Source organism: Chiloscyllium plagiosum, unplaced genomic scaffold (genome assembly GCF_037043375.1).
Source record: "Chiloscyllium plagiosum isolate Xiang-an unplaced genomic scaffold, Cpla_swu_hap1 HiC_scaffold_49, whole genome shotgun sequence".
NCBI classification, from domain to species: Eukaryota; Metazoa; Chordata; class Chondrichthyes; order Orectolobiformes; family Hemiscylliidae; genus Chiloscyllium; species Chiloscyllium plagiosum.
In genome coordinates, this window is record NW_028270187.1 from 5,366,022 (window position 1) to 5,391,426 (window position 25,405).

Genomic DNA, 25,405 nt, shown 5'->3' on the forward strand with positions numbered 1-25,405 from the left:
AAGGCAAGCATACCATATGCCTTCTTGACCACCTGTGCAGCAAAATTCAGCGTACAATGGACATGAACTCCCAGATCTCTCTGCTCATCATTTTTTGCCAAGGCTCTTCCAATTACTGTATAATTTGCTCTAGAATTAGACTTCCTAAAATGCATCACCTCACATTTGCCTGGTTTGAACTCCATCTGCCAGTTCTCCACCCAACTCTCCAGTCTATCTATATTCTCCTGTATTCTTTGACAGTCCCCTATGCTTTCTGCTACTCCACCAATCTTCATGTCATCTGAAAACTTGCTGATCATACCAACAATGGCCCCAGCACTGATCCCTGTGGAATACCACCAGTCACCTTTCTCCTTTTCGAGAAACTCACTTCAGCTACTACTCTCTGTTTCCTGTTGCTCAACCAGTTCTTTATCCACCTAGCTAGAACACCCTGCATACCATGTGACTTCATTTTCTCCATTAGTTTACCATGGGGGACCTTATCAAATGCCTTACTAAAGTCCATGTGTATGACATGCGCAGCCCTTCCTTTATCGAACAACTTGGTCACTTCCTTTAAAGAACTCTATTAAGTTGGTAAGGCATGATTTCCCCATACAAAGGCAGGTTGCCTATCACTGATAAGCCCATTCTTTTTGAAATATAAATAGATTTTATTCTTCAGTACCTTCTCCAGCAACTTTTCCACCATTGACATCAGGCTCACTGGTCTGTAGTTACCCGGAATACCCCTAATACCCTTCTTGTACAGGGGGACAACATTAGCAACCCTGCATTCCTCCGGCGCCTCACCTGTGTTTAATTTTCCCAACATTGACTGGGATACACTTAGTGTCCAAGGTCTGGATGGGGCAGAATTTTTAAGAAGTGTCCAGGAGAGTTTTCTAGAGCAGTATGTCAATAGTCTGACAAGGGAAGGAGCCATATTGGTCCTGGTGTTGGGGAATGAGCCAGGTCAGGTGGTAGAAGTTGCGGTGGGGAATTCCTTTGGGAACAGTGACCACAATTCTGTAAGTTTTAGAATACTCTTTGACAAAGATGAGAGTGGTCCGAAGGGAAGTGTACTAAATTGGGCCAAGGCCAATTATATCAAAATTAGGCAGGAGCTGTGAAATGGGGATTGGACACAGCTATTTGAAGAGATGTCCACATTTGATATGTGGGAGGCTTTCAAAGATAGGTTGAAGATAGTGCAGGATAGGCATGTCCCATTGAAAACAAGGGATAGAAAAGGCAAGAATCATGAACTGTGGATGACAGGAAAAATCGTACGACTAGCCAAGAGGAAAAGGGAAGTGTACAAGAGGTCCAGGCAGCTAAGAACAGAATGGGCCCTGGAGGAATATTGGGAGAGTAGGACCAGTCTTAAACGATGAATCAAGCAGGCTAAAAGGGGTCATGGAATAGCTTCAGCAAGCAGTATTATGGAGAATCCCAAAGCATTTCATTCTTAAGAAGCAGGCGGGTAACTATAGAAAGGATTGGTTCACTAAAGGATAAGGAAGGAAGGCCGTGTGTCAAACCTGAGAAAATGGGTGTGATTCTGAATTATTACTTTGCATCAGTGTTCACGGAGGAGAGGAACATGATGACTATTGAGATTAGAGGTAGAAGCTTGATTACTCTGGATCATGTTGACGTAAGTAGGGAAGATATGTTGGATAGGCTAGAGGTTATTATGGTGGACAAATCCCCAGAACCGAATGGGATTTATCCCAGGTTGCTAGGGGAGGAAAGAGAGGAAAGAGCTGGGGCCCTGACAGATATCTTTATAGCTGAAAATGTGTTGCTGGAACAGCGCAGCAGGTCAGGCAGCATCCAGGGAACAGGAGAATCGACGTTTCGGGCATAAGCCCTTCCTCAGGATTCCTGAAGAGTGAGCATAGCTCAGGGGGTTTAGCTTGAATAAAGAAACCATTAGTAACAGGAGGATTGGGAGTGCATAGTATTTTTGATCTTTCTTCAGCTTTCCAGCTTGTCTTAATTACTGTAGCTTCTGAATCCAGGAAACATGTAAAGGTATTTCTGTCAGTGGCGGTAGGTTCCATGAAGAAGGTATAAGTGGTCAGTCTCATGGCAATAGATGCCTTAGGGTTTGGTGATTTCTGTACTATGTGTTAAATACTGCAGTCTGTATGGTTCATTTTGAAAAGGGAACAGACAAGCATCTCAAGGTAGCAATTTTCAGTTGACGGAATGGACGAGGTTATGGAATTGTGCTATCTCATGTTGACTGGCATAGAAGTGTTGCAAGGATGACAATAAGGTCGAGAGTGATGTTTGAATATGCAATGTGAGTAGTTTAAATGAGTTTCAGCTGGGCAACTGCATTCATAACTTCCAATGGTATTAGTACAGGTTTCATTTATACAGTCACATTGGAGTTTTAGCTGGTCTGAGATATCACAGATGGGTTGGTTACACTTGGACGCATGTACTTTCATCGGATGCCTGTATCAGTACTAACACTAGAACTACGAGGGGGCTACAAGCTTGCAATGTCCTTTTTAGACCCATGTTGAGCATCCTTCTACCCTTACTGCAGTTTCAGTTGTCAGAAGAACTTGATAAGGACCTTTCCGGGGGTCCCAAATTTCCACGCATAAAGTCTTTAATAGAATGTAGTCACCAGGCTCAGTGTCTTTAAACGTTGGAGCTCTTTCTTCTTCCTTCCTTGGTATCTGTTAGGTTTATTTGACTTCTTGAGGATAAGACAGTACATTTGGATCGGCCCAGGCCTGGAGGGCCGAAGGGCCTGTTCCTGGGCTGTAAATTTTCTTTTTTTTTGTTCTAAGACCATAGTGCTTTGGTTAGCTTAAAAAGGTACCTGTGCATCTCTTCTGCCATGAAATGTACCTCAACAAGGTGTTGGGCAGTTAATGGTACAAACCAGGGAGTCCTCAGGGGCTTTCCATGTATTAGTTCAACCACCGAGAATCCTGTCTTTTTCTGTGTCCTGGTTCTCATATTAAAAAGGGCGATTGGGAATACTTGCAGCCAATTAAGGCCTGTTTCTTCTACCAATTTGCTTAGCTGACCTTTTAGGGTACCATTGGCTCTTTCTACAATTCTCACTGCTTGGGGATGGTTGTCACAATGGAATTTTTGAGTCATATTCAAGCTCTTACATAGTTCCTTGTTTAGCTCCACACAGAAGTGGGGGCCATTATCAGAAGAGACAGTTACTGGTATTCCAAATCTGGGTATGATTTTCCTAAACAGAATTTTACAAGTAGTATGTTGCTGTGCAGTCAGTACAGGGATAAGCTTCAATCCATTACTAAATAGATCGATTATCACTAAGCAATACTTATAATCATGGCATCTAGGTAACTATAAAATCTAACTGGATAGTATCAAAAGGTGCACTTGGCAAAGGAGTTTCACCTGGTGGACACTTTATTCCTTTCCCGGGATTATACTATTGACGAATTAGGCAATTTGCAGCTGCTTGTTCTGCTTTTTCTTGCAGGTTGGAATTCCACCAAGATTGGAGAATTCTATCCACCATTCCCTCCATACCTACACGTGTGTGCGTATGAACATAATCAACTAGAATAGGCAAAAGTGAGTCAGGCAGATGTGTCTGTCCAACTGGCGTAACCGAACACTTATGATAACTATTCAGATAATAACCATGATTCATCCATCTTTCTCTTTTCTCATCAGAAGCATCCCCCTGTTTGCTTTAGATCAGGCATGGTCGGGGTGTCAGAAGAGGCAGTAGGAGAGTCTCTCTTTGGTTTCCTATTCGTCATTTTAGTATCCATGTCTTTTTGCTCAAGAGCTGCTTTCTTAGCAGCTGCGTCAGCAGCGTTGTTGCCTTTAGTGACATCGGAAGCATCAGAGGAGTGAGCAGAACATTTGATAATTGCCAATTGACAGGGAAATTGAATTGCAATGAGGCGATTAGCATCATAGGTAACATTAAGGATAGGGGTTACTGATGAGATAAAGAATCCATACTGCTGCCAAAGTTGAACAGAATTATGGGCACTCCTTCAGCACTGACCCTCCGATAGAGCGGCACTCTCTCAGCCCTGACCCTCCAATGGCACATCACTCCCTTGAATCATTTTTTAAAATCTTTATGTCCTGGTGAACAGCAGTTATCCATGTGACAGTGGAACTAGAGTCACAGGAAACAATATTGTGAGTAATCTGGATCTCTGATAGTCTGAGCAAGTGAAGGGGCTGCATTATACCTAGTGCTGACTGCAAGCCTGGGAAGTTGGGGCCATGCAGGAGAAAGTGATTGAGGAGGTTCATGTCACTAAAAAAACTTGATCGGATGAAGATTGCTGCTGGCTGACTGTTTAGAGGAGATGAATGAACAAGATGAGGTTCCTCAGTAACTGCTGAGTGATTCTTGTTCACTGTCACTGACAGTTTCCAATGAATTCAAACACATGAATACCGTTAGTCCCTTGCTCGGTCAGAATTTCAGACACAGCTTGCCACAATGTAGCATTCCTATTGTGTATAACAATCAAACCTTTGTGCATGCACTACCCAGGGCCTAGTTTCCTGGAGATAAAAAGGAGATTTTGGTCACATAATGTGGCTATCACAAAGGAACAAAATGGCTGGTACTAATTTGGTAGCCCATAGGAAATGGGAAGAAGTGAGGCCATTCGGCCTCTCAGGCCTGGTCCGATTCAGTAGGATCATGGCTGATCTGATATTGCTGATGTCCACTTTCCTGCCCTTTCCCTTGATTTCCCAAACTAATCAAGAATCTGTCTCAGCCTTCAATATTCACAAGGACTCTGGCCCCCACAGCTGTCTGTGGCAAGGAGTTACAAAGACTCACAACCCCTGAGGGAAGAAATTCCTCCTCATCTCAGACTTAGACTTAAATCTGCATTATTTTATCCTGAGACTGTGTCCTCTGTGCTTTACTAGAACAACACCCTAACCAATTAATGTTGTGTAAAACTGAAGCAATATCTGCTATTTAAGTCAATCAGCATCAGTGGCTGCATTCTCAATTGCAACACCTTTTCCAACCATAATCCATTTGGTAAGCAATCAACACTGTCCTCCCCTGCAGGATAAATATTGTATTTCTTCATAATTGCACTGAAGAGTGTGTGAGGATTGTCTTTGAGGATGTGTGAAATTTATTTGGAAACACTGAGACATTTTTGCTGTTGGAAATCAGAGGTGTTAATTCCTGGCTATATTTATAAAGAAAAATCACAGAAACACAGAAGGTAGGGGCAGGAGTAGGCCATTTGGCCCCTCAATAGGATTGTGGCTGATCATTGAGCTCAATTCCCGAATTCTGCATACACTCCCTCCCCCAATCCACATCTTTTGGTCCCTTCAACCACAAGAGCATATCTACCCCCTTCTTGAAAACACAATCGTTTGGCCTCAGCTACTTTCTGTGGGAGTGAATCCCACAGGCTCTTCACTCGCTCTGGGTGAAGGCATTTCTCCTCAGTTCTGAAAGGTTTATCCCTTATCCTAAAGCTGTAACTCCTGCTTGTGGAATCCCGTTGGTCGTTGGGACATCTTTCCTGCTTCCACAGTCTTGTTCGAATGTTTTTAGAATAGAATCCGTACAGTGTAGAAATAGGCCCTTCGGCTAAACAAGTCCACACCGAGCCTCCGAAGAGTAACCGACCCAGACCCATTCCCCTACAATATATTTCCTCCTGACTAATGCACCTAACCTATGATGTGGTGGAGCCACTAGGGTGGACAAATTTAAAAATCACACATCACCAGGTTATGATCTAACAGGTTTACTTGGAAGTACGAGGTTCCGAGTGCTGCTCCTTCATCAGGTGATTGTGGTGTATAACATCACAAGACACAGAATTTATATGAGTAGATTACAGGGTCATGCAGTGATATATTGAGCAAACTGGATTATTAAGTCTGTCATCTTTTAGAACGTGTGCATGTTTCGGTTCAATGAAGGCAGTTAATACATGTCTTTTGTAAATTCCACTTTGGAAATCGAACCTGACTGGCTCAGGATTGGGATACAGACAGACCCTGACATCACAACTTTAATTGTCTGAGTTGAAATGTCGCTTCATGTTATAAAATTTTATAACATGATCTTCAGAAGCTGACTTAAAAGAAGTTCTAGGATTGCATATTAATGAACTGAAACTTGCAACCCATTCTAAAAGATGAAAGACTTAATCCAGATTTACTTATCGCTGTATGACACTGTAATCGCTGGATATAAATTCTGTGTCTTATGATCCTGTTTCACCACTACCTGATGAAGGAGCAGCGCTTCAAAAGCTAGTGTTTCCAATTAAACCTGTTGTATCATAACCTGATGTGTGATTTTTTAACTTTGTGCACCTAACCTACACATCCCTGAACACCATGGACAATTTAGCATAGCCAATTCATCTAATCTGCACATCTTTGGATTGTGGGATTACCACGCATGCACAGTGAGAATATGTAAACTCCAAACAGATATTGCCCGAGGCTGGAATCGAACCTGATCACTGGCACTGTGAGGCAGCAGTGCTTATATAATGTACAACAACTTCTCATTCATCTAAATTCCAGCAAATATAATCTGAACTTACTCGATCTCCTTCGTACATCAGTCCTGCCATTTCAGGAATCAATCTGGTAAACCTTCACTGCACACCCACTAGAGCAAGAACATCCTTCCTCAGATAAGGAGACCAAGACTGTACTCAATCTTCCAACTGTGGCCTTAACAATGCACTGTGAAACTGCAGCGAGACATCCCTGCTCCTGTACTCTAATCCTCTCACTATGAAGGTCAATATGCAGTTTCTTTACTGTTTCCTGCATCTGGACTTGGGCTGAATTTATCCAGTTAATGGTAGGATTCTGGGGAGTGTTCCTGAACAAAGATACCAAGGGGTATAGGTGCATAGTTCCTTGAAAGTGGAGTTGTACATTGACAAGGTGGTAAAGAAGGTGTTTGGCAGACTTGCTTTCTTCGGTCAGAATACTGAGTGTCACATTGCAGCTGTACAGGATATTGGTGAGGCCATGTTTAGAATACTGCTTTCAATTCTGGTCTCCCTGCTCTGGGAAGGGTGTTGTTAACCTTGAAAGGGTTCAGAAAAAACTGGCAGGGTTGAAGGTCCCGAGCTATAGGGAGGAGCTGAATAGACTGGAGCTTTTGTTTTGCCTGGAGTGTCAGAGGGTGAGGGGCAACAAAAAACAGGAGCAGGCCCTTCAGCCCTCCAAGCCTGTACCAACACATTTTGCCATTCCATGCTAAAACTGTCTTCACTTACAGGATTCATATCCCTCTATTTCCTCCCTTTTCATGTACACCAGGGTGTTCATAGAGATTTGTAAAATTGTGAGGGGCATGGATAGCTTTTGCATCCAAAGTTTTTTTTCCTGAGGTAGGGGAGACCAAATCTAGAGGGCAAGAGTTGAAGATGAGAGGGGAAAAATTTAAAAAGTGACCTAAGGGGCAACTGTTTCATCCAGAGTGTGGTGAGTGTATGGAATGAGCTGCCAGAGGAGTTGGTGGAGATGGTTACAATTACGACATTTACAAGGCTTCTGGATGGGTACATGAATAAAATTATTTCGAGGGACATGGGCCAAATGCTAGCAAATGAGACAAGATCAGTTTAGGATATTTAGTCAGCGTGGATGAGTTGGGTCAAAGGGGCTGTTTCTGTGCTGTATAACTCTATGACTCTGTCTGCATACTTACTTTCAATGGCGGGTATACAAGGGACACCCAAATCTGTTTTAACATTGCCTTTCTCAGATTTAGATTTTGTTGTCACAAGTACCCAAGTACAGGAGAACAGTGAAAAGTATGTAATGTTGCCACACAAGGCACCATCTCAGGTATAAATACATAGGTACAGAATCATAAGAACAAGATAAAAAGAAAGAACAAAGTTAAGAGTTAGATATTACAGTAGTTCTTTGTATGAAGTAGAAAAATGCAGAAATAAAGCAGAAAGTCAAATATTACAGTCTTTTGAAAGTCTTTAGCCACCCTGCAACAGCACTTGCTACAAGGGCCTGATCTCCTCCTCTATGCCACATTTTGTCCACACAGTCTATTCCAGGAGAGCCCACACTGGGTTGCCCACACCGCCACTGAAGGAACTGCTGCTCCTATTGATCTACCCAGAGTATGGATTCAGGCCTAAATCATTGCTGCACCTATCTGACACCAACCACAGATGCTGTCTTCTCCATCGACTGCAGAGGCTCTCTGCTGTTGAAAGCCAATGCCAATGCTGCCACCTCGAGTCTTGCACTGAGCCCACCAATGTCGAAAGCAACCACACTGATGCCATCACTCAAAGCTTGGAGCTTGTACTGGTGCATTTTATCTATTTTCTCTCTCTCTGCAACATGGCAATCACATAAATGTGTATCCCATAAATGTTGAGATGTTGCCTCCAATGAGACATTCCCTCTGTCAGCGGTAACACATCTAGAATATAGTACTGGGCCCTCGCTCTTTTTTTTTTTGAAAAACATAATGTTCCAGACACAGTTCTGTCTATTGCACATGCTGGGGAGTGAGATTCATTTCCAAGAAACATTGATACCCACCCATCTGCAATACCAATACGGATTTACTTCCTTGCACATTTTCTCTTCTTTCCAATTGCAACATTGCTTTCACGCATCTTGAGGAAGAAAAAGGCACTCCACTGACCCAGTGCAAGTCCTTTTAAAAGCTTTAAAAAAGAGGGAAGTGTAGAAATAAGGAAGTAATGTGCAGACTCTTAGAGTTTGTCAGTGCAATTCACACACTCTGTTGGAGAGGCTGCTAGCTTCAGGACTGTTCCTTTTTCTGGAAATAATTGACACCTATCCCTTTCTGTGATGTGAACATTAGCTGGATTCTCCCATTCCATCAAAACAGTAAGTAGCTCACCAAATGATTTATTAAGTGTCTGAATTCTGGCACAAGTTCACTAAGATACATTGTCAGATGGTGTAGCATTTCAGTACTTTACTTGACCAGTCTCTCATTAGAGTTGCTGTATACTGTTGTTGTCTAATTAGTGCATTTTTTCTCACACACAATTTAAGATTCAATGTTTTGGATTTGAACTTTTACTTTTAAATCTCACTGAGTGTAACTCCATTCTTAGCACTATATTCAGCAACAAATCCTTCCCAACAGGATAAACACGAAGGGTGAATATGCATATTAAACCAGGGCTCACAGTGACAGTGTTAATGAATGGTGCAATTTTGATGGGCGTGTACTCCTGTGGTAGTTCTTTCAATAATGATGTATTTACTGCAACATAACTTAATCTTATAAAAACATGATGCTCAAAGTTTTACCAGGAAAAATATTATTTGTCTGTCTATATATCTGATCTATCCTACCCAAACTATCCGTCTATCCTATCCAATCTTTCCTCGCATACATAATTTCTTCACTGAGACTCCAACTTACCTGGAGTATACATGAAATAAAAGCTTTGTTAATGCTGATTTTCCAGGCCAGGAGTTAAAGTACATTGTGTTGAAGCTGTAATTTACAGAAACACATTTTTGTCAGATATTCTTACTAAAAATACTTGATTCAATGAGGCTTGACTCAGTCATTTCAAATCTTCAGTTCCTCCTTGAGACAAAGGACAGCTGGGGTCTAATCTCACACAGTAAATTTTCCTAACCACAGCATTCATTCAGAGAACAAGCCTTTGAGCAGACAAGTCTATAAATTGTGCATTTCCAAGCAGAGTTTCACAATTAGGGATGGAAAGTACTTGAGTATAATTCTGAGAAAAGAAACAGGAAGTTCTGCTTTCTCAAGAGAGAGATGTTGGAACAGGAGTGGCCCATTCAGCCCCTTGAATCTGCCATCCCATTGAATATGATCACAGCTGATTGAGCCCTTCAATTCAATTTACACACCCCATTCCCATTAACCCAGTTAACGATTAGCAATCAAAAATCTCTCAGCCTCTACCCCTTCAACATGCACAGTAATAACTGACCCTAGCCCCGTGCAGGTACAGAATTCTGAAGGATTACAAACTACCAAGCAAAACAAAATAAACTGTAATTTCAGGCCAAAGTCCCACTTGTTTTAAAATCCTGCCTGGCTCTAGTTACCCCCAAACGACAAACAATATAGCTATATCTACCCTGTCCCTTCCTTTAAGAGTAGTGTTACTGTATTTACAATTATGTCATCGCTCATCCGTCCAATTCCTCAATAGTACAGGCCCAGTTTGCTCGCGCTGTCTTCATACGATATTGTCCCCATCTCGGGGACAATTCTGGTGAATCTTCATGGCCCTCTGACCATGTGGAAATAACATCTTTCCTGAGATAAGGAGACCCAAACTGCACACAGTCCTGCAAGTACAGCCTAACCAAAGTCCGGTGTGTTTGAAACAAAACTTCACTGCTCCTGTGCTCAAATCTTCTTGTAATAAATGTTAACATTCTATTAGCCTTCCTGCAAGCATATTGTGGCATTAAGCAAAGTATCAGAGATTTCTGCAGTAACGGTGCATCTGTAATGCTGGGTGACTTTAATTTGCGTTTGGATTGGACAAAACAAAGTAGTGGACTATTTCCATGAATGTGTGTGTGTTTGCCATTTATTCATGTCTAAGTTGTGAGTGTTGCTGGCTGGCCAGTATTTATTGCTCATCCTTAGTTGTACTTGTGTGTGGTGGTGAGCTGCCTTCTTGAAGTTTGTGTGTGTGATTGAGAAAGAGATGGTTCTTTAGATCAGAATCTTGAAGAACCAACTAGCCAACAAGCTGTTCTAGCTGGGATACTTTGCAATGAGAAATGATGAATTAACAAGCTTGTTATGTACAGATCCTTTGTGGAAATGTGACCATAATATGACAGCATTCTTCATCAAGTTGAAGGGTCAAGTTGTTGAACTAGAAGCTGGCGTCCTGAATCTAAATAAAAGGAACTCTGGGTATAAGAGACACGAATTGGCAAGGATGGATTATGGAATCATATTAAAGTGGTTAATGTTGGATAGGGAATGGTTCATGTTTAAATATAGCACCCTCGGAATTACTCATTCCTGTCTGACGCAAGTGAAAAAGGAAAGGTGGCTTTGCTATTAGTTACAAAAATTGATTCCGGAGAGTAAAGAACCAAAGAGAAGAAACGTAAAATTGCTTGAGAAAATAAAACAGCAAACCTAAGGATTGGGACCATTTTAAAAATCAGCAGAGAAAGATAATAAATGCTCAAGGGTGGAAAATAGTGTAGGGGAGTGTAGGAGAAATTGGCTGTAAAAACATCTAGAAATATGTGAGAACAACGAGTCTATAAAGATAAAAGTCAATCGAGTACAGTCAGAATCCAAGTAAAATTATACTAGGAACAAAGAAGTGGCAGAAGGTTGGGACTTGTATTATACTTCTGTCTTCACAAAAGAGGACTCAAATAAGTGCCCAGAAATGTTAGAGAACCAGGAGTTGAGTGGAAGGGCAAAAGTGATTAGGAAGGAAATGGTGCTGGGCTATGTAATGTTAAAGGGAGACAAATCACTAATACTTGATCTATATCCTGGAACAGTGAATGAAGGTCACCTGGAAACATTAAGTGCATTAAGAACAAAGGACAATACAGCACAGGAACAGGTCCTTCAACCCTCCAAACCTGCACCAACACATTTTGCCATTCTATGCTAATCTGTATCCCTGTATTCCCTTTCATTCATGCATTTGCCCAGGAGCTTCCTGAATGCTGATATTTGTCAGCTTCCACCATCTCCTCTGGCAATGCATTCCAGGCACTCTCTACCCGTTGTGTGTAAAATCTGCCTCACATGTCTCTTTTAGACTTCTCCACCACCATCCCCCAATACTTTGAACCTATGTCTCGTAGAATTGATCTAGGAGAGAAAAGCATCATACCTTTCACCCTATCCATGTTTTTCACAATCTTATAAATTTCTATCCAGTCGCCCCTCAACGTCCTGCGTGCCAGTGAAAATAAACCCAGTCTATCTAACCTTCCTTCATAGCTAAAATCCCACTTACCAGCCAACATCCTCGTAAACCTTTTCTATACCCTCTCCAAAACATTCACATCCTCCTGGTAGTGTGGTGAATAGAACTCTACACAATATTCCAAGTGTGGCCTAATGCTGCAGCATAACTTGCCTATTGTTATCCTCAGTGCACCTTCCAAGAAAGGAAAGCATGCCATAGGCCTTTTTAACCATCTTATTGCTGCACCTGCAACACGGTGTGTTTAAATTCTTATAATCAGCAGAAGAACTGTGAATTGACTCTTAATAATAATACTCATTTATTTGACGCAATTAATATTAGGACAACAAAGTATACTAGAAGCTAACAAGACACACCACAAACTATCTTATGCTTTACCTTAACTTTGTATGATCATATATCACCACACTAGAACCTGGCTGAGCTCCATGTGGCGATGTCCTTCTCGCCTTCCAGTTGTCTTGGATGTGTCTTCAGTTGCAATGGTTATTCTCGATTTACCACACTGAGTGGGGTTTTATGGCGATTCTCGTCATTCCAAACCTTCACGCCCTTTTGGGAGGGACTTGGGGACCTGCTAATGGATTGACCAGGTTTGAGTACCCTGTTCAATCAGACCCAGCCAGGTGTTGGCTCATCGATGTCCATTATGGTAGGTGCTGTGTGCAGATAGCCCCTCCAAATAATGGAACTGTGCGCCTCTGTGTCTAGCAAATGACTCAATGCTCCTGATCATCCCGATGGTGACATTCCATTGTCCGATTCAGCGCCCAACTCCAGGTGTGTGTTGCAGGGTCTGCAGCTGTCAGGTTTGTTTGCAAACTGTCTGTGGGCAGCTGCAGTCTGTCTGCATTCTGCAGTGTGCGGACTGACACAGTCACTTTTATTATGGTTGGTTTCCATTTCCCAGCATGCTTTAATTTATGGCCACTATATTGAAGTTCATTATAAATGAATTATTTTGGGCAGCCTGTCTGGCCATGTTATCTACCTGCATTGCCACCTTCAGTGATCAGTGGACCTGCATACCCAGATCTCCCGACATATCAATTTGGCTCAGAGTTCTGCCATTCACTGTATATTTTCCATCTCTACATGACAAACCAAAACAAATCACCCCACTTTTGTCCAGATTAAACTCCATCTGTCAGTTTTCTGCCCATGCTTCCTACTGATCTCTATCCTCTGACAATCTTGTTTACTATCTGTAACTCCACCAAACTCTGTACTGTCTGCAAACTTATTACTGAGACCTACCATGTTTTCCTCCAACTCATTTATGTAGATCACGAAGTCCTAGCACCGATCCCTGTGGAAGACCGCTAGTCACAAGCCTCCACTCCGAAAAGCATCCTTCCTTTGCTACTCTCTGTCTCCTATGACTAAGCCAGTTCTGTATCCACCTTGCCAGTTCACCGTTGAAACCATGTAACTTCACCTTTTGAACCAGTCTGCCAGGAGGGATCTTGTCAATGGTTTTACTGAAGTCCATATAGACAATATGGACTTTTCCCTCATCAATCATCTTTGACCTCTTCTCAAAAACCCGATCAAGTTAATGAGGCATGAACTCACCGCGAGGAAAAAAAATATGTTGTATGTGAGTAATAAGTCCATTCGCTTCAAAATGCGTACAGATCTTGTCCCTGAACATCTTTTCCACTAAATTCCCTATCATCAACATAAGACTCATAGGCCTGCAATTTCTTAAAGAATGGGAACTACATTGGCTATTCTCCAGTCCTCTGGGACCTTACCTGTGAACAAAGTGGATACAAAGATATCTGTCAATACTCCAGCAACTTGTTCACTCACCTGTCTCATAAGGCCCATGGACTTATCTCCCTTAATACTTTTAAGATGCACAACACTCCTTCCTTTTTACCAGTAATGTGGCTAAGAATTAATGACCATCTTCGAAAATCCTATAGTTTTTAGGTCATTTCCTACAGATTGCTTCTCTCTTTCCTTTTACATATCCATAAAAGCTCTTCTTGCACATTTTTATTTTCACAAAAAGACTTCTCTGCTTTAAGCACCATCTGTGTGTTCCTGAAACATGTCCTTTTCTCTGACTTGCCTAAATATTTTGCCACTTTGTCTGCCTTAAGTTTTGAATTAGACAGCACTCACTGACCATCTTTCCCAACCACAGGTGATTTTGCTTTCTTGTTGAGTTCTGCTTTTTGACCTGATTTTTTTTCAATTTGCACTGATAGTTTTGAAACATGTACTTCGAAATCTGACAGTATTTAGCCAGGGAGATTCTCCTTGTTGTGTTTTCATAGACATCTCTTATAATGTTTGGAAGAAGGTCAGCCAGGTGGACCTCATAGAATCTGAGTTCCCTGATTGGGCTCTTAGTTTGGTCCAGTTAGGGAGACTTGGATGACAGATATAAACAGGAATATCAGAGCTTCTGTTCACTTTGGGAGGTGGCTCAGTGCTAGCTGGTTCAGTGCTGTATACTATCCATGTGTCAGTAAAGAGTGACTTGGTGATAGGATACCAGTCTTCATGCAGTTATTTCAGTGGTGATAAGGGAAAAGCATACCCCTGAAGTGATTCACTTTATAGTTGACTTTGAATTAGTGTAAACATTTCTGGCATCAAACCGCTATTTGGGAAGCTTGATTTGTTAGTTCCTGCCAAAGACTGAGCACAGTATGTGGATATGATGAAATTGGGGCAGATGAAGAGCAATAAGTAATTCTCCCGACAGTGTGGACCACAGCTCTTTTGGTCATTAGGTACCTAACTTTCCAGGAGGCAGCAAATACTCAATCCTTTCAAGAGTTGACAGATTTAGCTAAGCAACATGATGACCACAGCCTCCACTAATTCTGAGACACTGAGACACTGGCAGAGGCATGTGATTTTGGATTAACCCTTGTGAGATGCTGAGAGGTGATTAGTATGTGGGATTAATGATGTGACCATGCAAAAGCACCTACTCACTGAAGTCCAACTAGATTTCAAACTGGCACCACAATTGGCTTTATCATTAGAAAATGCAGCATGTGCAGCTTTTGATTTACAGAGTATGCCAACTGAAGTGGGTACCCTCGCCAGGCTGACTGACCTTAATGAACATGGCTTGAGTGAGAGCAATTGGACAGCCACACTCAGGACCTATTTGAAGCAGAAGACCCCTTCAGTCTACCCACAGCAAAAACTTAAACAAAGCCATGACTAAATGGTTAGAATTTTCTCAAGGATCCAGGCTGACTGGCCCTTTTAATTTCTGCTGGCACACAACATTGAGACAGCAAAATGGTCCCACTTAGAGAACTCATAGTCCAGTATCCAGGAGTGTACATACCTTTTGAAAGTCCACCTGCAGCTGGTTTAGAACAATTAAATTGCTGATTCACATCCAAACCTGAACCAACCAAAATAAATGTCTCATTAAATAGTCACACAGGTCTAATGGAGGTCGCTGTCATGTGGCTGTATCATTGATTGTGGACCCAATTTTTACCAAAGTTTGTGGAAGATCTCGGCCAGGCTGAGAACCTATACTGGGGAACGCCTACTGTTTAAGGGTACAACTTCAGTTCTGGTCCCTTATGAGAAGTTGCTGGTTGAGTTACTACTGTAGCAAAAGTTTACGGTGGGGTGGAATTGGGTGAGAAAGATTCAACTTGATTGGCTAAACATATTTTGATTAGAAAATGGCTGCCGGAGCGAAGTCCTAATTAAATACCTGAAAACTTTTCAGAGAAGTCTCAGAACAATTAATCCCTTGCCTGGAGGATTCATATGCAAAACTAGCTGGGGTGGGCGGGTGTTTGCTGGGGTTGTTCTTGACGAAGCTGGACATCAACCATGAATACATGCAGTTGCGGTTAGATTAGGATTCCCTAATTATGCTACAACTAATACCTATAAGGCTTTGTATCAGTATATGAGATGGCCTTTTGGGGTAACCTTAACCCAAGTCTTTTTCCAGAACATAATGGAAAACAGTTTGCAAGATCTACCCAAGGTCTCCATTTATCTGCATGATTTGCTAATAAGTGGGAAGACCAATAATGAACATTTACCTCCCCACCCATTTCCGCCTTCCGCAAAGACCGTTCCCTCCGTGACTACCTGGTCAGGTCCACGCCCCCCTACAACCCACCCTCCCATCCTGGCACTTTCCCCTGCCACCGCAGGAACTGTAAAACCTGCGCCCACACCTCCTCCCTCACCTCTATCCAAGGCCCTAAAGGAGCCTTCCACATCCATCAAAGTTTTACTTGCACATCCACTAATATCATTTATTGTATCCGTTGCTCCCGATGCGGTCTCCTCTACATTGGGGAGACTGGGCGCCTCCTAGCAGAGCGCTTTAGGGAACATCTCCGGGACATCCACACCAATCAACCACACCATCCCGTGGCCCAACATTTCAACTCCCCCTCCCACTCTGCCGAGGGCATGGAGGTCCTGGGCCTCCTTCACCGCCGCTCCCTCACCACCAGACGCCTGGAGGAAGAACGCCTCATCTTCCGCCTCGGAACACTTCAACCCCAGGGCATCAATGTGGACTTCAACAGTTTCCTCATTTCCCCTTCCCCCAACTCACCCTAGTTCTAAACTTCCAACTCAGCACTGTCCCCATGACTTGTCCTACCTCCCTATCACCTTTTCCACCTATCCACTCCACCCTTTCCTCCCTGACCTAGAACATAGAACATAGAACAATACAGCACAGAACAGGCCCTTCGGCCCACGATGTTGTGCCGAACTTCATTCCATGCCCCCACCACTCTCTGGGTAAAGAACCCACCCCTGACATCTCCCCTATACCTTCCACCCTTCACCTTAAATTTATGTCCCCTTGTAACACTCTGTTGTACCCGGGGAAAAAGTTTCTGACTGTCTACTCTATCTATTCCTCTGATCATCTTATAAACCTCTATCAAGTCACCCCTCATCCTTCGCCGTTCCAACGAGAAAAGGCCGAGAACTCTCAACCTATCCTCGTACGACTTCCTCTCCATTCCAGGCAACATCCTGGTAAATCTTCTCTGCACCCTCTCCAAAGCTTCCACATCTTTCCTAAAGTGAGGCGACCAGAACTGCACACAGTACTCCAACTGTGGCCTAACCAAAGTCCTGTACAGCTGCAACATCACTTCACGACTCTTGAATTCAATCCCTCTGCTAATGAACGATAATACTCCATAGGCCTTCTTACAAACTCTATCCACCTGAGTGGCAACCTTCAAAGATCTATGTACATAGACCCCAAGATCCCTCTGTTCCTCCACCTGACTAAGAACCCTACCATTAACCCTGTATTCCGCATTCTTATTTGTTCTTCCAAAATGGACAACCTCACACTTGGCAGGGTTGAACTCCATCTGCCACTCCTCAGCCCAGCTCTGCATCATATCTAAGTCCCTCTGCAGCCGACAACAGCCCTCCTCACTGTCCACAACTCCACCTATCTTCGTATCATCTGCAAATTTACTGACCCACCCTTCGACTCCCTCATCTAAGTCATTAATAAAAATTACAAACAGCAGAGGACCCAGAACTGATCCCTGCGGAACTCCACTTGTAACTGGGCTCCAGGCTGAATATTTACCATCTACCACCACTCTCTGCCTTCGACCGGTTAGCCAGTTTTCTATCCAATTGGCCAAATTTCCCTCTATCCCATGCCTCCTGACTTTCCGCATAAGCCTACCATGGGGAACCTTATCAAATGCCTTACTAAAATCCATGTACACTACATCCACTGCTCTTCCCTCATCCACATGCTTGGTCACCTCCTCGAAGAATTCAATAAGACTTGTAAGGCAAGACCTACCCTTCACAAATCCGTGCTGGCTGTTCCTAATCAAGCAGTGTCTTTCCAGATACTCATAAATCCTATCCCTCAGTACCCTTTCCATTACTTTGCCTACCACAGAAGTAAGACTAACAGGCCTGTAATTCCCGGGGTTATCCCTATTCCCTTTTTTGAACAGGGGCACAACATTCGCTACTCGCCAGTCCCCTGGTACCACCCCCGTTGCCAGTGAAGACGAGAAGATCATTGCCAACGGTACTGCAATTTCCTCTCTTGCTTCCCACATAATCCTAGGATATATCCCGTCAGGCCCGGGGGACTTGTCTATCCTCAAGTTGTTCAAAATGTCCAACACATCTTCCTTCCTAACAGGTATCTCTTCTAGCTTACCAGTCCATTTCACACTCTCCTCTTCTACAATACGGTCCCTCTCGTTCGTAAATACTGAAGAGAAGTACTTGTTCAAGACCTCTCCTATCTCTTCCGACTCAATACACAGTCTCCCACTACTGTCCTTGATCGGACCTACCCTCGTTCTCGTCATTCTCAGGTTTCTCACATACGCATAAAATGCCTTGGGGTTATCCTTGATCCTATCCGCCAACGATTTTTCATGCCCTCTCTTAGCTCTCCTAATCCCTTTCTTCAGGTCCCTTCTGGATATCCTGTATCCCTCCACTGCTCTGTCTGAATCCTGTTTCCTCAACCTTATGTAAGCCTCCTTCTTCCTCTTTACCAGACATTCAACCTCTCTCGTCAACCAAGGCTCCCTCACACGACCATTTCTTTCCTGCCTGATAGGTACATACATATCATGGACACGTCGTATCTGCTCTTTGAAAAAGTTCCACATTTCCACCACATCCTTCCCTGACAGCCTATGCTCCCAACGTATGCTCCTCAAATCCTGCCTTACAGCATCGTAATTTCCCTTCCCCCAATTATAAAATCTACCTTGTTGTGCGCACCTATCTCTCTCCATAACCAAGGTGAAAGTCACAGAATTGTGGTCACCATCACCAAAATGTTCACCCACTAACAAGCCCACCACTTGTCCCGGTTCATTACCGAGTACCAAATCCAATATGGCCTCCCCTCTGGTTGGACAATCTACATACTGCGTTAGAAAAGCTTCCTGGACACACTGCACAAACACCGCCCCATCCAATCTACTTGATCTAAAGAGCTTCCAATCAATATTTGGGAAGTTGAAGTCGCCCATGACTACGACCCTGTGGCTTCTGCACCTTTCCAAAATCTGTTTCCCAATCTGTTTCTCCACATCTCTGCTGCTATTGGGGGGCCTATAGTAAACACCCAACAAGGTGACTGCACCTTTCCTATTTCTGACTTCAGCCCATACTACCTCCAGAGGCAGATCCCCCTCAAACTTCCTTTCTGCAGCCGTTATACCATTTCTAATTAGCAATGCCACCCCCCCTCCTTTTTTCCCACCCTCCCTAATCTTACTGAAACACCTGTAACCAGGAACCTCCAACAGCCATTCCTGTCCCACATCTATCCACGTTTCCGTGATGGCCACAACATCGTAGTCCCAGGTACCGATCCACGCCTTAAGTTCACCCACCTTATTTCTGATACTCCTTGCGTTGAAGTATACGCACTTGAGCCCATCTCTGTGCCCGCAAGTAGTCCCTGTCAGTGCTACCTTCTCCACAGCCTCCCTACAGTCTTGGGCATCCTGACAAACAGCTAACCTACTTGCTGGACTACAAGTCCGGATCCCATCCCCCTGCCAAATTAGTTTAAACCCCCCCGAAGAGTGCTAGCAAACCTACCCCCCAGGATATTGGTGCCCTTCTGGTTCAGGTGCAACCCGTCCTGTTTGTACAGGTCTCACCTTCCCCAGAATGCAGTCCAATTGTCCAAATATCTGAAGCCCTCCCTCCTACACCAGCCTTGCAGCCACGTGTTCAACTGCACTCTCTCCCTATTCTTTGCCTCACTGTCACGTGGCACCGGCAACAACCCAGAGATGACGACTCTGTCTGTCCTAGCTTTTAGCTTCCAGCCTAACTCCTTGAGCTCTTGAATGACCTCCCCACCCCTCTTCCTACCTATGTCGTTGGTGCCAATGTGCACCACGACTTCTGGCTGCACACCCTCCCCCTTAAGGATTCTGAAGACACGGTCTGAGACGTCTCGGACCCTAGCACCCGGGAGGCAACAAACCATCCGTGAGTCTCGCCCATGTCCACAGAACCGCCTGTCCGTCCCTCTAACTAGAGAGTCCCCTATAACTAGCGCTCTCCTCCTCTCCCCCTTTCCCTTCTGAGTCTCAGAGCCACAGACCCCTTCACTGCAGCTTACACCTACAACGCTGTCCCCCCCAACAGTTTCCAAAGCTGTATATTTATTTTTTAGGGGAACGACCACAGGGGAACCCTGCACTGCCTGCTTCTTCCCCTTCCCACCTCTAACTGTTACCCAGCTACCTCTGTTCTCCGGCGTAACTATGTCCCTGTAGCTTCTATCAATCACCCTCTCAGCCTCTCGAATAATCCTCAGTTCATCCAACTCCAGTTCCAGTTCCCTAACTCGTTCGGTGAGGATCAGGATCTGACTGCATTTCCTGCAGACGAAGTCGGCAGGAGTATCGGTGGTCACCCCTACCTCAAACATCCTGCAGGAGGAACATTTCACCGCCTGCGCTGCCATGACTGTACACTTTCTCCAAAAACAAGACCTATCACCTTCATTCCCTCCCCCACTCACCCATTGTACTCTATGCTACTTTCTCCCCACCCTCACCCTCCTCCACATTATCTCTCCACGCTCCAGGCTCACTGCCTTTATTCCTGATGAAGGGCTTTTGCCTGAAACGTCGATTTCAAAGCTCCTTGGATGCTGCCTGAACTGCTGTGCTCTTCCAGCACCACTAATCCAGAATCTGGTTTCCAGCATCTGCAGTCATTGTTTTTACCTCGTTGATTTACAGATCTTGGACCTACTGGGTCTGCCTTTGGAAGGAAAGATTAGTGTTCCAGGCACCACAAGTGACCTACTTGCACTACAGCATCAACAAGATTGAGTTAGGTCCAGTGGAAGATGATGTGAGGGAGATCAAAGGTGCTTGGCTCTCACACCTGTACCAGAGCATAGGTCTTTCCCTGTGTTGATATTACAGAAAATTCAAATATCACCTTGCCTCTGTCTAAGCATCCTTATGTTTGCTATAGAAAAAGGATCAGCTTAGGAAATGGCCTGATGGTGAAGATGTTGCCTTTAGGGAAGTGAAAATAAAAACACTATTGTTATCTAAGGTGTGGCACACCATGATCATAAGCTAGATGTGGTGCTGACATGCGATGCATCCCTGTACGGTATCAGGGATATTGTTGGGTTACTGGTGAATCCAGCAGAGAGGAACGCCTGCTAGCATGCGCTTCCCAGACATTGGCTGATACACCCAGATAGTAGTTATCTTTGGTGTGAGAAAGTTCCATCAGTACCTTTTGCAGATCTAAATTTGTGGTAGTAATGGATCATGAACTCCTGCCAGAGTTACTTAATGAGGACAGGACCATGCCGCCCACAGACTCAGGTCAAGTTCAGTGGTGAGCTCTTATTCTGAGTATGCAGTTACAAGTCGGAACATTGTCTGGGAAGCCAAATGGTACTGTGGGTGCCTTGAGGAATATCTCTCTGGTGGATACACCACTGGCAGTGTCTCCCTTGGAAGAAACTGCCCTGGATTTTAACTTTCTGGTCACCCTTCTGATCACTGCTGAGGACTGTGGACACATAAAGGTTCCATTCTGGCAAAACTGAAACAGCTGGTGGCGATGGCAAAACAAAAGGGCCATCACAACAGGAATTGAAATGGTTCTGGACACGGCAAGACCAGATCACCGGAGAGGACAGAATACTATTATGGGGAGCAAGACTGAGTCTCCCCTCCCAGATATTGGCTGAACTCCACCAGGGGCTCACACAATGAAGATGTTGGTGAGAAGTTCTGTCTGTTGGCCAGGATTGAATGCTGACATTGCTACATCAGTGTGGCTGTGCTCAGAGTGTCAACAAGAACAAAAATTACTGCCATTCATGGGAATGATCGGGTAAACCCTGGACTCGGTTACTTGCCGATGATGCCTGTCCTTTCATGGGCGCTTTGTATGTTTTTTTGTCATTGTGGACACCCATTCAAAGTGGCTGCACATGAAGAGAATTAATTCGTCAAACACCAGGATTACAATTGACAAGTTGCGAGCATCATTTGCAGCACACAGATTCCTGGACGTGTTAGTCATGGACAATAGGCCATCATTTACCAGCAAGGAATTTGAGTATTTCCTAGAGTCGAATGGTATTTGGCATGTAAGGACAGCTGCATAGCAGTCATCGTCCAAATGTCTGACAGAAAGAGCAATCTAAACTTAGAAGGCAGGCTTATAGAAATAGCCTGCAATTTCACATGATACTAAACTGTATCGGCTTCCATTTGATGATTAAACTACCTGTCATTGCAGCTAAAGGGACAGCTCCAGTTGAATTGCTAATGGGGAGAAGACTCTGCACCAAGTTAAATCTCATATTCCTGACCCAGGGAGGTGAATGGTGAAATGCCAGGGCCAGACACAAGACTCCTCTAAGTGAGATTCCTAGATAACGCTTTTCACAGTTCTCTCCCACCTATCTTGGTGTCATCTGGAAACTGACTAACTATACATCCTATTTTCTCATCCAAACCATTTATGGATATGATGAATAATTGTGGACACAACATCAATTCCCGTGGCACATAGGTGGTCACAGGCCTCCATTCTGAAACACAGCCCTCTACCACTACTCTCCATCTTCTACCGTTAAGACAATTCTGTATCCAATGGGTTGGCTCTGTCTGGACCACTTGAGATTTAACCTTACTCAACAATCTAACATGCAGTACTTTGTCAAAGACCTTGCTGAAGTCCATGTAAACAATATCTATCACGACATCTATCCTACTTTCTTGGTCACTCCTTCAAAAAAGCTCAAACAAATTCATGACATACAGTTTCCCATGCACAAAGCCATGCTTACTACTCCACATGAATACTTACCTTTCCAAATGCCTATAGATTCTGTTTCTCAGAATCCCCTCTAACAACTTAGCCATCACAGCCATTAGTCTCACCGGTCTGTAGTTTGCAGGCATTTCCCTGCAACCTTTCTTAAATAATGTCACATCATTAGCCAAATTTTGTGGGTCACCACAATTTCCTTCCTAGCCTTCCAAAAAAATTGTGGGACACACTCCATCAGGTCCCGGGATTTTACTTATCTTGATACATTTTAAGAATTCCTCCAGCTCCTCCTGTGTAATATGGACACCCTTCAAGACATCACAATTTATTTTCCCAAGTTTCCTGGACTCCATAACTTTCACCATGGAAAATACTGACAAGAAAGTTTCATTTACAATCTCACCCATCTTTTGTTGCTCTGCCTGCAGATGACCTTATTTATTTTTAAGAGACCCCATTCTCTCCCTTGTTACTCTTTTTCCTTCATGTACATGTAGAATATCTTTGGATTCTCCTTTACCTTATCTGTTCATGCCATCTCATGTCCCCTTTCTGTGCTCCTGATTTCTCTCTTAAGCATACTCTGATAGCTTCTGTACTCTTCAAGGAATTCACTGGTTGGCAGCTGCTTATACATGTCATATGCCTTCTTTTTCAAGACCAGGGCCTCTATAGCTCTGGGCATCCAAAGTACTCTACCGCTGACAGGAATATTCTGTCCTTGAACCCTCATTAACTCACTTCTGAAAGCCTTCCATTTACTACACGTCCCTTTGCCTGCAAACAGCCTCCTTGAATCAACTCTTGAAAGTTCCTGTCTAAGACCATCATATTTGGTCTTGCCCCAATTTAGAACGTTAACTTGTGGACCCTTCCTTTTCCAGAGCTATTGGAAAATTAATGGAATTTTTGTCACTGGTGCCAAGGTGGTCCCTCATTAACACTTCCAAGGCTTGCCTTGCCTTATTTCCTAAGAGGAGGTTAAGTTTGCCCGTTCTCTAGTTGAGTCATCTATACACTGCGTGAGAAATTCTTCCTGAACACACTTACACAAAATATTGGTCCCCCTGCAGCTTAGATATAATCTATCCTTCTTGTACATGTCACTGCTACTTCAATCATCCAAGAGTCAGAATTCCTGCCCCATGCATCAGTCTGCAGCCATGCATTCATCTGCCAAATCTTCCGATGAATGAATGGACTAGGAATCCTTTGGAGTTAATGAGGCTTCAGGGCACGTTCCTGGCCGCAGTAGGGCTCCGTGAAAGATGAGAATTATCGAGGCCCTGGTCTTGAAAAAGAAAATGGCATAGGACATGCATTAGGCCTATAGTGTCTGGAGTTGTGAAGGAAGAGAGGACATCTAACTGAGGGATGTAAGACGCAAAAGGGGGGATTGTCAAAGAAGACAGAGAACGGATGTTTCCTCATGTGGACAATCTAGAATGAGAGGTCACTGTTTCAGGACAATGGGATAGGTCAGATTGGAAACAGAGATGGGGAGTAATGGCCAATCCAGTTTCACCCCAAGAATTGTACAGGGGGGAGTGAGCTGGCTTCTGTGCAGTTGGTGAGGAGGAATTTCTTCTCTCCAAGAGGAGTAAAAGTATGGAATTCTTTACCAGAGAGGGCTGTCGAGCCTGGATTGTTGAGCGCATTGAGGGCTGAGGTTTATAACCAGGAAGGGGAATGGAGTGTAATGAGTATTGAGAGTGGGGGAGAGGGAGGGAGTTGTGGTGAAGGAAGTTCTGGGTGACTGACAACTGTCTCCCACCTCGATCTCTCTCAGACTCTCTGGCTGTGCCTACTTCGCCCCTGCTCTCCTGCCACCAGCAGGATCAGACAAGCAGACTGAGTCACTAACTGAATACACACCCGGATCAGACAGGGCAGTGTGATGGAGATCTTCTCTGCTCTCCTACTACTCGGTATGTACCTCCAGGTTTTATCACCATTTCGGGGTTGGTGCAAGTGATAAATCTGTCCTTCAGCCTGCCCTCAGCTCAATGTACAATGGGAATGTGAACAGAAGCAGAATCCTGTCCAGATTCTGTACAGACAGCAGTGCACATGAGTGCTGGCATTTCCCAGCCAAATGCTCACTCTCTCACTCGCACACACGCACACATACTCCCTCACACAGTCTTCTCTTACACATTCTTTCTCTTTCTTTCGCATACTCTTTCTCTCACCCTCTCTCACACACTCTTTCTCACGCACTCAGCTTTGAAAAGAACCAAGTGGAATGAAGACAAAATGAGGAATATGGCTTTGAGAAACAGAATCAACCGTGATTCTATTGAAGAGTATAGGAGGCTTGAGGGGCTGAATGGACGCTTTGAACAGAATGTTATTAGCAATTGATGTGTCTTTTTATATACTTCACAGGGCATGGACATTGTTGGATGGGCCTTGCATTAATTGCAGGGCCCAGCCCTTTTTATTCCTGTTTTTTTCAATAAATTCAACATTCACTCTCTGCTCACAGTGGGAAGTACACACAGGCCCTGAGAACATCTCACTCCCTGTGTCTCTCTCTGAATCTGTCTGTGTTCCCTCCTCTCTCTCCCCCTCTCTCTGTCCCCTCTCCCTTCCCCATCCCTCCACCTCCCTACTTTCTC

The 25,405-nt window shown here is 43.9% G+C and overlaps 1 protein-coding gene and 1 pseudogene across 8 annotated transcripts in view; one reads left to right on the forward strand and one right to left on the reverse strand.

Annotated features, from left to right (window-relative positions):
• Nucleotides 1-25,405, reverse strand: part of LOC148135420 (uncharacterized) — a 560,459-nt pseudogene that overhangs the window by 302,976 nt on the left and 232,078 nt on the right. The gene's annotated exons all lie outside the window — the stretch shown is intronic.
• The window catches only part of LOC122544520 (Fc receptor-like protein 5), a 101,802-nt gene continuing 85,081 nt past the window's right edge, over nt 8,685-25,405 (forward strand). For 3 of the 7 annotated variants that reach the window (XM_087984640.1, XM_087984638.1, XM_087984639.1), the window contains exon 1: nt 8,687-8,874. The gene's annotated coding sequence lies outside the window, so the exon portion shown is untranslated. Of the gene's footprint in view, nt 8,875-24,573; nt 24,713-25,405 lie in introns of all 7 variants that reach the window. The other 4 variants (XM_087984637.1, XM_087984636.1, XM_087984641.1 and 1 more) reach the window with 3 other exon arrangements.